At 39.8% G+C, this 9,419-nt stretch overlaps 1 non-coding gene across 1 annotated transcript; it reads right to left on the bottom strand.

Moving 5' to 3' along the window:
- Positions 1-420: 420 nt before the first annotated feature.
- On the bottom strand, positions 421-527 carry LOC141650506 (small nucleolar RNA R71). The gene has a single exon (XR_012546534.1). It is a non-coding gene; the product is annotated as a small nucleolar RNA R71 (small nucleolar RNA).
- Positions 528-9,419: the final 8,892 nt, after the last annotated feature.

The following is a 9,419-nucleotide window of genomic DNA, read 5'->3' as shown; positions in this document are numbered from 1 at the left end:
CCTTTTGCAAGAGAAGGTGAGGAGAACCCAACACAAAATCAACCCACAATGCCTAAATTTTCATCATATTCCGTACCAACCGAGGAGAACTTAGCCAATGGTACTCCCACACCACAACACTTAACCGGAAATTTCATTGCAAAATCCGCATTTATCCAATTAGTCGAAAGAATCCAATTTGGGGGGATGCCTAGTGAAGACCCTCATTCCCATATAGAAACTTTTTGTGACTATTGTGATGCGATTTCAGAAACCGGAGCGACTCAAGACCAAATTCGATGGGTCTTATTTCCTTTTTCTCTAATTGGCACCGCAAAAAAATGGTTGAAAAGCCTTGATAAAGCTACTCTTGGAATTGACTCTTGGAAGAAGTTGGCTCTAGCTTTCTACAAAAAATTCTACCTTCCGGAAAAGACTAACATGCTAAGAGCTCAAATTACGGGTTTTAAGCAAAGGGATGAAGAATCTTTGTATGAAGCTTGGGAGCGATTCAAAGGAATTTGTCGCTCATGTCCTCATCATGGACTTAGCGAGTGGTTCTTGGTACAATAATTTTGGAATGGTCTTTATGAAGACTCAAGAAACATTCTCAACATGGGATCAAATGGTATGTTCACCGAAGTTGACGATAATCAAACATGGAACAAGATTGAGGAAATGGCAGTCTATAATTCACAATATAGTAGACCTCGCAAGGCTACTAGAGGGGGAAAGCATGAAGTGGACTCTATTACTCAATTGGGTGCTCAACTTAGTGCTCATATTGATATCATCAACTTGAAGTTCGAGAAGGCTATGGCTAAACTTGAAGAAGCCTCAAAATCACCAAAGCTTCATGTTAATGCCATGGTAGCATCTTCATCAATCCCAAGTGGGATATGTGAGAATTGTGGAACTTTGGGACATGACCAAAGTGAATGTAGGGGAACAAATGAACAAGTGAATGCTTTTCAAGCATACAAAAGTGGTACCCCTTATTCCAACTATTACATTGAAAACACCAACTTCCACCCAAATCTCTCATACAAAAGCGAAAATGTTCAAAACCCTCAACCAACATACACCCCACCTCCCATGAGAAACCAAAATCAAAGACCCTTTTTCAACCAAAACCAAGGTTATCAAAATCAAACTCCATACAATCAACAAAATGACAAGGGTTTTGATAATCAAAAAGCGGTCCTCCAAATGCAAAAGAATCAACAAGAATTTTTCACTCAAATACAAAAAGATAGCCAAGCAAAGGACATCACCATCAACAACATCCTAGCCCACACAAAAATGTTGGAAACTCAAATGACCCAACTAGCATCTTCAAACTCTCAAAGACAAAAGGGGCAATTACCACCTCAAAGTAATCCCCCAAGACATGAAACGGTTAGTGCCATTCACTTGAGGAGTGGTACGAGATATGAAGGACCAAAGAAGCAAGTTGAGGATGAAGTTGTGGAAGCTAGTGACAAGGAAAGAGTTGTGCAAAACTCTAGGGAAGAAGAACCTACCAATCAAGAAGTTTCAAAGAAAAGTGAAGAAAAGGCCAAAGAGAAGGAGCCCATTGTGATTAGACTTCCATTCTCGAGTCGTCAAGCTAAGCCTAAGTTTGATGACCAACTTGGATAATTCATGGAAATTGTGAAGAATTTAGAAGTCTCGATTCCTTTCACGGAATTGATCAATCACGTTCCGGCCTATGCAAAGTACATGAAGGACATCCTTACGAAGAAGAAATCAATCCGGAAGCTTGAAACTATTGCCTTCACTAAGGTGAGTAGTGCCATCCTTCAGGGGAGTTCACCTCCAAATCTCAAGGATCCGGGAAGTTTATCCATTCCATGCACTATTGATGACACTACAATCAACAAAGCTTTATGTGACCTTGGGGCAAGTGCTAGTGTCATGCCATATCCGGTTAGCAAGAGGCTAGGAATGGGAGAACTCAAATGTACCAACATCACGATTCAAATGGCGGATAGATCAACAAAGACACCTTTAGGGGTATGGGAAGATGTTCCCGTGAGAATTGGTAAATTCTTCATCCCGGTGGATTTTGTTATTGTTGACATGGAAGAAGACTCCAACATTCCTATTATCTTAGGAAGACCTTTCTTGCACACCGCGGGAGTGGTGATCGATGTGAAGCATGGAGAACTCACCCTTGAAGTGGGAGATGAAACCATCACTTTCAATCTTGACAAGACCATGAGAGCTCCCCGATTGCATGAGCCATGTTTTATGGTAGATCACTATAGCCGGAAGGATGATAGGAAGAAGTTGGAATTTCAATGGAAAAAAAAAATGGATGATGCTCCATCAAAAGAGCAAGGAAATAGCAATAATGGGAGCTTGAAAAGCTCACCCATGACAAGTGAAGAAGATGGCCTCATTGGCCAAGACAAGAAAGAAAGAGAGTTGTCTCTATCAACTCAAGAAACTTTCAATGATCAATTAGACAAAGTTTGCGGTCTTTGGGATGATGAGTTCGAAGGGATATTCAATCCCTATATTGGTAATGCTATGAACCAAGACCATCATGGAGAACAACAAGTGCAAAAATCTATTGAAGACCTTTATCATGATAATGAGCAAGCTTTCGACTACTTCTTCAAGGTGTTGAGTAACATCAACAACACCTTGAACATGTCCCCTTGACATCTCACATTGGATGAGAGTTTGGTGGAGTCCTCCCTAAACCACCATTTGTAAATATTCTAACTCCCTAACTTGTATTTCAATTATTACATTGTATTCTTTGTCATTTTGGATTTATTTTTGTGCCTTGATCAAGATATTCATCATTTTGAGAGAAGTGAGGGAGGGACTTATGATTTTATTGATATGTAGTGCTTTACCTTAGTGTGGGGATAGAAATTGCCTAGGATATTCATGCCTTTCTAGTGCCCCTACAATGAAGAACACGAGAATTGAAGAATAAAAATGACACGGGTTACGATGTACCCACGGATGGACTTGAATCAGTGTGGTCAAGGAGGAATCCGAGCGTCCAAACAAAGAATCCGCTCGTCTTGAAGAACCCGAGCGTCCAAAGTCACCAGACGCTCGTCTGGTAGAGCTGCAGAATATAAAAAACTGGTCTGTAAGAGAATCCGAGCGTCTTAGCTGAGAATCCGCTCGTCTCTTTCTGGACGGCCGTCCTTCACAAAAGACGCTCGTCTTTTTCAGTAGCAAAAGTCTGGGAGTTTCTGTGTAAAGGAATCCGAGCGTCCCTCCAGAAAGACGCTCGTCCCTCAAGGAAGAATCCGCTCATCTTAGAAGCAAGACGCACGTCCTGTGGCGTTTTTTCCTGGGTTAAACATTGAAGAATCCGCCCGTCCCGATGCATAGTCCGCTCGTCCTCTGCTGCGTTTTCAAAAATAACGGTTGATTTAAACCCCTTTTCTCCCATTCATTCTCATTTCTTCAACATACAAACACTACCCAAAAACCCCAAAAAAACCCTCATCCTCTCCATCAACAAAACCAAATTTCCTCAACCAAATTCAGTCAAATAAAATCCAAACTTCCTCACAACAAAAATTAATCACTCCTTTTGCAACAACAAGTGATTCAAACACCAAAATCTTCAACCATTGAGTCGATTTTTAGGATACAAAAAAACACTCATCCTAAATCGATTTGGGTATCAATAAAAATTGAAGATTTCAATCTTTCATTGGTGTAATCAAGCGAAGGAGAATGACAAGAACTAAAGGAGGTAACATGGCACCCCCAAAGAAGAAACTTTCCAAAAGGCAACTAGCTCTTCAAGAAAAACAATTGTCAAAGGCATTGGTAGTCCATGAGGCAAGGTTGGAGGTTCAACAAGGTCCCCTTATGGAAGCTACAACATCAACAACTCCAGTCATTGAACAATTATCCAATTATCCGGAGGTAACTTTCACTTCCGACTCTCATAGGGAGAAATTCATTATCTTTGCTAAGAAAACCATCATGCCTACTAAGTTTATTTGTGAAGATGCATTGTCAAAATTGGGTGTTCTTGAACAAACCAAAACCTTCTTTGAGTCTATGGGATTGGGTAAATTGTTTACAATGAAGGAATTGACATACCCTTCCCTCACCTTGGAATTTTTAAGTTCTTTGAAAGTCACAAGGGTGGAGACTCGAACCAACATCGAGTTTCGTCTTGAAAATGTTGATAGATGCATAACTTATGGCGAATTGGGTAAGATATTAGGCCTTAGTGATAACCCGAAATATACAAAGACTCCTATCAAGTATGACCCCGCTCCTCTTTGGTTGACATTTTCCGGGAAGAAATTTATGTGTTTTCATGATTGTCGTGCTCTCTTAGTCCACCATCCGGGTATTAGAGTATGGCATAAGGTCATTGGGAATACTTTGATAGCTAGAAATGTCACAAATCATCTTACCAAACTCGATTGTATTCTTCTTGAGTCGGCCTTGAACATTGGGAGGGAATTTACCAAGCCATACAATGCTCTAAGACTTTTGGTTGAACGATGGCTTAATGTCGATTGTGGCAAAGAAGGCACCGCCTTTATTGTAAATGGAGGACTAGTTACCCATTTGGCTAAGCACTTTAACAGGGATTTCAACAAAAACAACACCTATGTGTCGGTTAAAGGAGGCCATCTTGTTGATATGGACACCATGATTCACAAGTTCAAGTGGGTCAAGCACGACACTCTTGACGACAAATATGGGTGGTTAACCAATGAAGCTAGATCTTTCACCTTGCCTTCCAAAATTTGCCGATTGAATGTTCACCGACCGAACTACCTTCTCCCACTCTCTGAAAAGACCGAGTATATCATTCAACAACAAAGAGGCGAAATTGCCGAGCCCTCCTCCTCCATTATCACCCCACCTTACCCATTTGAATACCAAGAGTTCAAACCCAAGGATGTTGAAGTGGGAAATGATTACTTGACACTACTCATGAGGGGAATACACAAGCAAGCTTACAATGATAGAGTTGATGCTTACAAGGCCCAATATCCGCCCCTCCTACATCTAGCTAGGCAAGGACTTCTTGATCCGTCTTGTCCTTTGCCTAGTTAGGCGGATATGGAAGTATTCTTTCCTAGCATTCCTAGTGGTAGTAGACCGGGTGGAGAGGAGATGGTTGTTGAAGAGGGTGGTGTTCAAGAAGAAGAGGTTCAATAAGAGGTTCAAGAAGAAGAAGCTCAAGAAGAGGAAGATGAAAGTGAGGAAGAACAAGCAAGTGAAAGTGAGAGTGGACATGATTCCACATCTATGGAAGTCGATGATGCCTCAAGAAAAGAAGATGATGATGATAGTGATACGATGGGTGAAGATTAGCAAACTTTGGAGGCTCCTACATTCTTACACCTCCATTATGGATTGTCTACTTCCCTTGTTTTTATTTTATCTGGATCATTTATTTTGTGGAGTCCTAGCAACATTGGAGGACTAACACCTTGGCTTCATTAAGGTGTTCTTTATCTTTGTTCCCAACTTGTAAAATCCAAAATGACAATCTTTAGTTTCATGCATTGCATTTCATGTGCATAAACTCCCCCGAAATTCAAGACATTAGAAATAATGTCTATTTTGGTTTGGGGAATTCCATGCATATGCATTGAGAGCTAATTTAAATTATGCTCTCCGCCATAACAAAAACACATGCATCATATAGTGTAGATTAGTATAGTTTGCATTTAGTTTAGAAATCATGCATATTCATTGCATAATTTCCTATCGTATTGGCCATTGAGGACAATGCCCATACTAGTGTGGGGATGGGAAATTCTAACTGGACTTTTATTCAAAATCCAAAAAAAATTGAAAAATTGAAAAAAATCAAAAACATGTTCATTCCTTTTTAGTGTAGACTTGTACATATTGTTTTGTATATATTGTGCTTGTTCATCCTTTTTCACATTGATTGACTACGCCACATCCGAGACATGAGGATATTAAAGACCGCATGGTATGATCTTTCCAATCTCCTTTTTCCTCTATATGTTAATGACTATGTGGCTTTATTTTGATTGATGCGGTAAAAACAATGTGAATTTAGGATTGCATTTAGATTATTTGGCATATTAGTTGGTAGAAGTATATGCATTAGGATGTATATATGTTAGTTGCATCATGGCATATAGTTGCATTTAGGAAAAATTTTGTGAAACCGTCTATTTGGGAAGCTTGACAAGTGTATATAGGCCCTAGTAGATACTTTTTATTCATAAGACTTTGCTTGTTAGAATGCTTGTAAAACACCCTAGGATGTGTCATGCTAGTTTCCTTTGACCCATGGATTAAGGCCTAGTCAAGAGTACCTTGTGGTGTGACAACTCCTTGGCTACCGTTTATTCCAAGGTGACCCTTGAAACCATGCAACCATCATTCATCCATGTTCTACCATACATTTTGTCATCAAAGGGAATAGGCACAAAAATTGTTCAAAATTTTAGTTCAAGAAATGAAATGAAAAGTCAAAATGTTTGCAAATTGCATCAAAAGAAAAGAGGAGTAACAAAAATGAAAACTCCTACGCTTCAAATATACGACACCCTCGTTACTAATTGGGGTAACTTTGAAAATGTTCAAAAGAAAATGCAAAAAGTTGAAAATTTGTTAAGTATTGAAATGCCAAAAATCAAAAGAAATGGCAAAAAGAAAGTGTTCTCAAATGTCAAATGCCACAAGAAATTGGGGGGAAAAACAACAACAAAAGCAAACTCCCAAATGAAACTCAATTACTATTGATCCCTTTATCCATCATATCCATTTTTGTGCATGGTAGAGAGGGGACGACCCTTCTTCTTGTCTAGGCAAGAAGGGGAATTCCGCGATCCTCCAGTGTTTCTAACACCATAGGGAGTCTACTCTTGACAAAAGCATTTAACGATTGAGGACAAAGGTACCCTAGCTTGACACAACTTGGAGGTGATTTATTGGTATCCTTCTAGGCTTAGTAGTTTGAAGAAACCATATCTATGAAGGAGTGTGTACCCTTGAATTGCTTCCCCATTAGATAATTTTCGCCACTTAGATGAGGAAAGTGGCTATTCTTTTTGTATATGCATCCATTACTTGATTTTGTGCGCTTTAATGCTTGGATGTGTCGCCATTTTGGCAAGACCCACCTTGCCTTGCAAGAAGGCATCCTACCTCATGGTTGTCTTGTTGTGAGTTGAAGGGGCGGAGTGAGACCCGCTAATTGTCTCATGTCGGCTATATTAGTAGGATAGTTTAAATAAGGGTCCTAGTTTTGTCACCTCTTTACTTGGGACGAGCAAAGGTTCGGTTTGCGGATATTTGATGTGATCAATATTTGAGCATATTTAGTCCCCGAATTAGCCTCGTTCCTATGCTTTTTAGTGCATATTTGGGTCATTTACTATCTTTAGTCCTTTGTTTTGCATATTCTTTGAGGTTTTGTTTCCTTGGTAGGAGAGGAGTGCAAACGTTGCATTTTCATGGCAAAATAGAGCTAAATTGATCGAATCTAATGACCAAGCATCAAAGAGAAGACATGACTAGAAGGCTGATGTGACCATAATTAGAGCACATTTAGTCCCCGAATTAGCCTCGTTCCCATGCTTTTTAGTGCATATTTGGGTCATTTATTGTCTTTAGTTCTTTGTTTTGCATATTCTTTAAGGTTTTGATCCCTTGGTAGGAAAGGAGTGCAAACCTTGCATTTTCATGGCAAAATGAGGCTAAATTGATTGAATTAAATGACCAAGCATCAAGGAGAGACAAGATTAGAAGGCCTTTGTACATACTATAGTAGATGGGCAATGATGAGAAAAGATCCTTGCATCCCCGAGGAAATCCCCAAGGATTTTATGAAGGAAAAAGAAGAAAAGAAGAAGAAACAAGACTGCCCAGCAATCCGTGCGGATTGCCTAGAAGACACCCGTCTTCACGGTACAATCCGTGCGTCTTCACCACCAAGACGCCCGGGCAAAAGCTCCAGAAGACGCCCGTCTTCACCCCCAAGACGCCCGGGAAGAAACCACCAAATCCGCCCGTCCCGTGCTAAAGACGCCCGGATTCCCAGGCAGACCCATTTCGTCTTCTTCAAGCTTCAAGGAAGGATGCACATCTTCTTCTAGAGACCGGAGTCTCCCTAGAGACCGGAGTCTTTCCAAAAAGACCGGCGTTTCCTCAACAAGGGACTTAGTTAACCCTAATTCATGCACCTAATCCCCACTATAAATACCCCATTAGTCTAATTAGAAGAGCATGTTCTTCTTAGCAATCTTTAGTGTAGTTAATATCAATCAAATCTCTCTTTAATCTTGTAATCAACATTTAATCAAGTTTTAATACAAGTTTTATTTCCTTAATCTCTCTCTTGTTCATCCTTTATTTTGGGTAATTGAAGATTATTTAGGTTATTATTGGGAGATTGACAACCTCTCAATCAAGCATCAATTACTTCTTTTATTCTTTGCTTTATTATTGGAATCATTAGTAGGTATAATTCTCTTAATCCCTCTTTAATTATTGTTAATCACTTTCAATTATTCATCAAGTTTCACTTTGTTGGTATGATTGACAACCTTGCTAGCATGTTCAACATGATAATGAGTGAGTAGTTACTTAGCTAGGGTTAATGGGTAATTAGGGGAAACCAACATGGGGAATGATTCATGCTTAAATTAATATGCTTTCATAGTTTATTTGCTTGCTTGTTGTGATCTCAACTTATGCACATGTTATGTTTGATGAAATGCGAGCCTATGAATCCTTGCATTTTTTACCCATCACCTATCTTTTCAATGAGACTTGTAAGACATAAACCAACTCGAGTCTCATTAGACCATGCATGTTGTTGAGTAGGGAACACTAAGTCGACTTGTAGGTGTTGTACAATCTAATCGATTCGGCTCCAGGACCCAAACTTTCCTAGGATTGTAAGATATAAACCAACTCGATCCATCACAACAATAATTGCTTGCTTATAACTTGAGAATATGTTTGTATGATCATATGAACCCATGACACCCTAGTGCCTTTTATCAATTGTTTACATCCCTTTTAATTCATCTTGCTTGTTTACTTTCATTGCTATTTAGTTTAGTGACCTTCTACATCAAACCCCAATTGTGACACCCCTTAAGACACCACTAGTTGCAAAAGAAATGTCATCTCAATTCCCGTCCCTTGGGATCCGACCTTTAGTTGCCTCTTTACTAATTGTAGAGTTGTTTGTGAAGTTATAAATTGTGTTTTGGTCTAGGTGCTCCTAACGACAAGTAACCGAAAAATACGATCCGACCAAAGGCCTTTGTACATAATGTAGTAGATGGGCAATGATGAAAAAGATAATTGCATCCCCGACAAAATCCCGGAGGATTGTTGGAAGAAGAAAAGAATAAAAAGAAGCTGAGCCAGGATCCGCTCGTCCCACCACTCGGGACGCCCGTCCAGCAGCCTCCCAGGACGCTCGTCCAAGC

This window comes from Silene latifolia, chromosome 3 (genome assembly GCF_048544455.1).
Source record: "Silene latifolia isolate original U9 population chromosome 3, ASM4854445v1, whole genome shotgun sequence".
Classification (NCBI taxonomy): Eukaryota; Viridiplantae; Streptophyta; class Magnoliopsida; order Caryophyllales; family Caryophyllaceae; genus Silene; species Silene latifolia.
The sequence above is the reverse complement of the archived record's forward strand: the minus strand, read 5'-3'. Positions and strand labels throughout refer to the sequence as shown.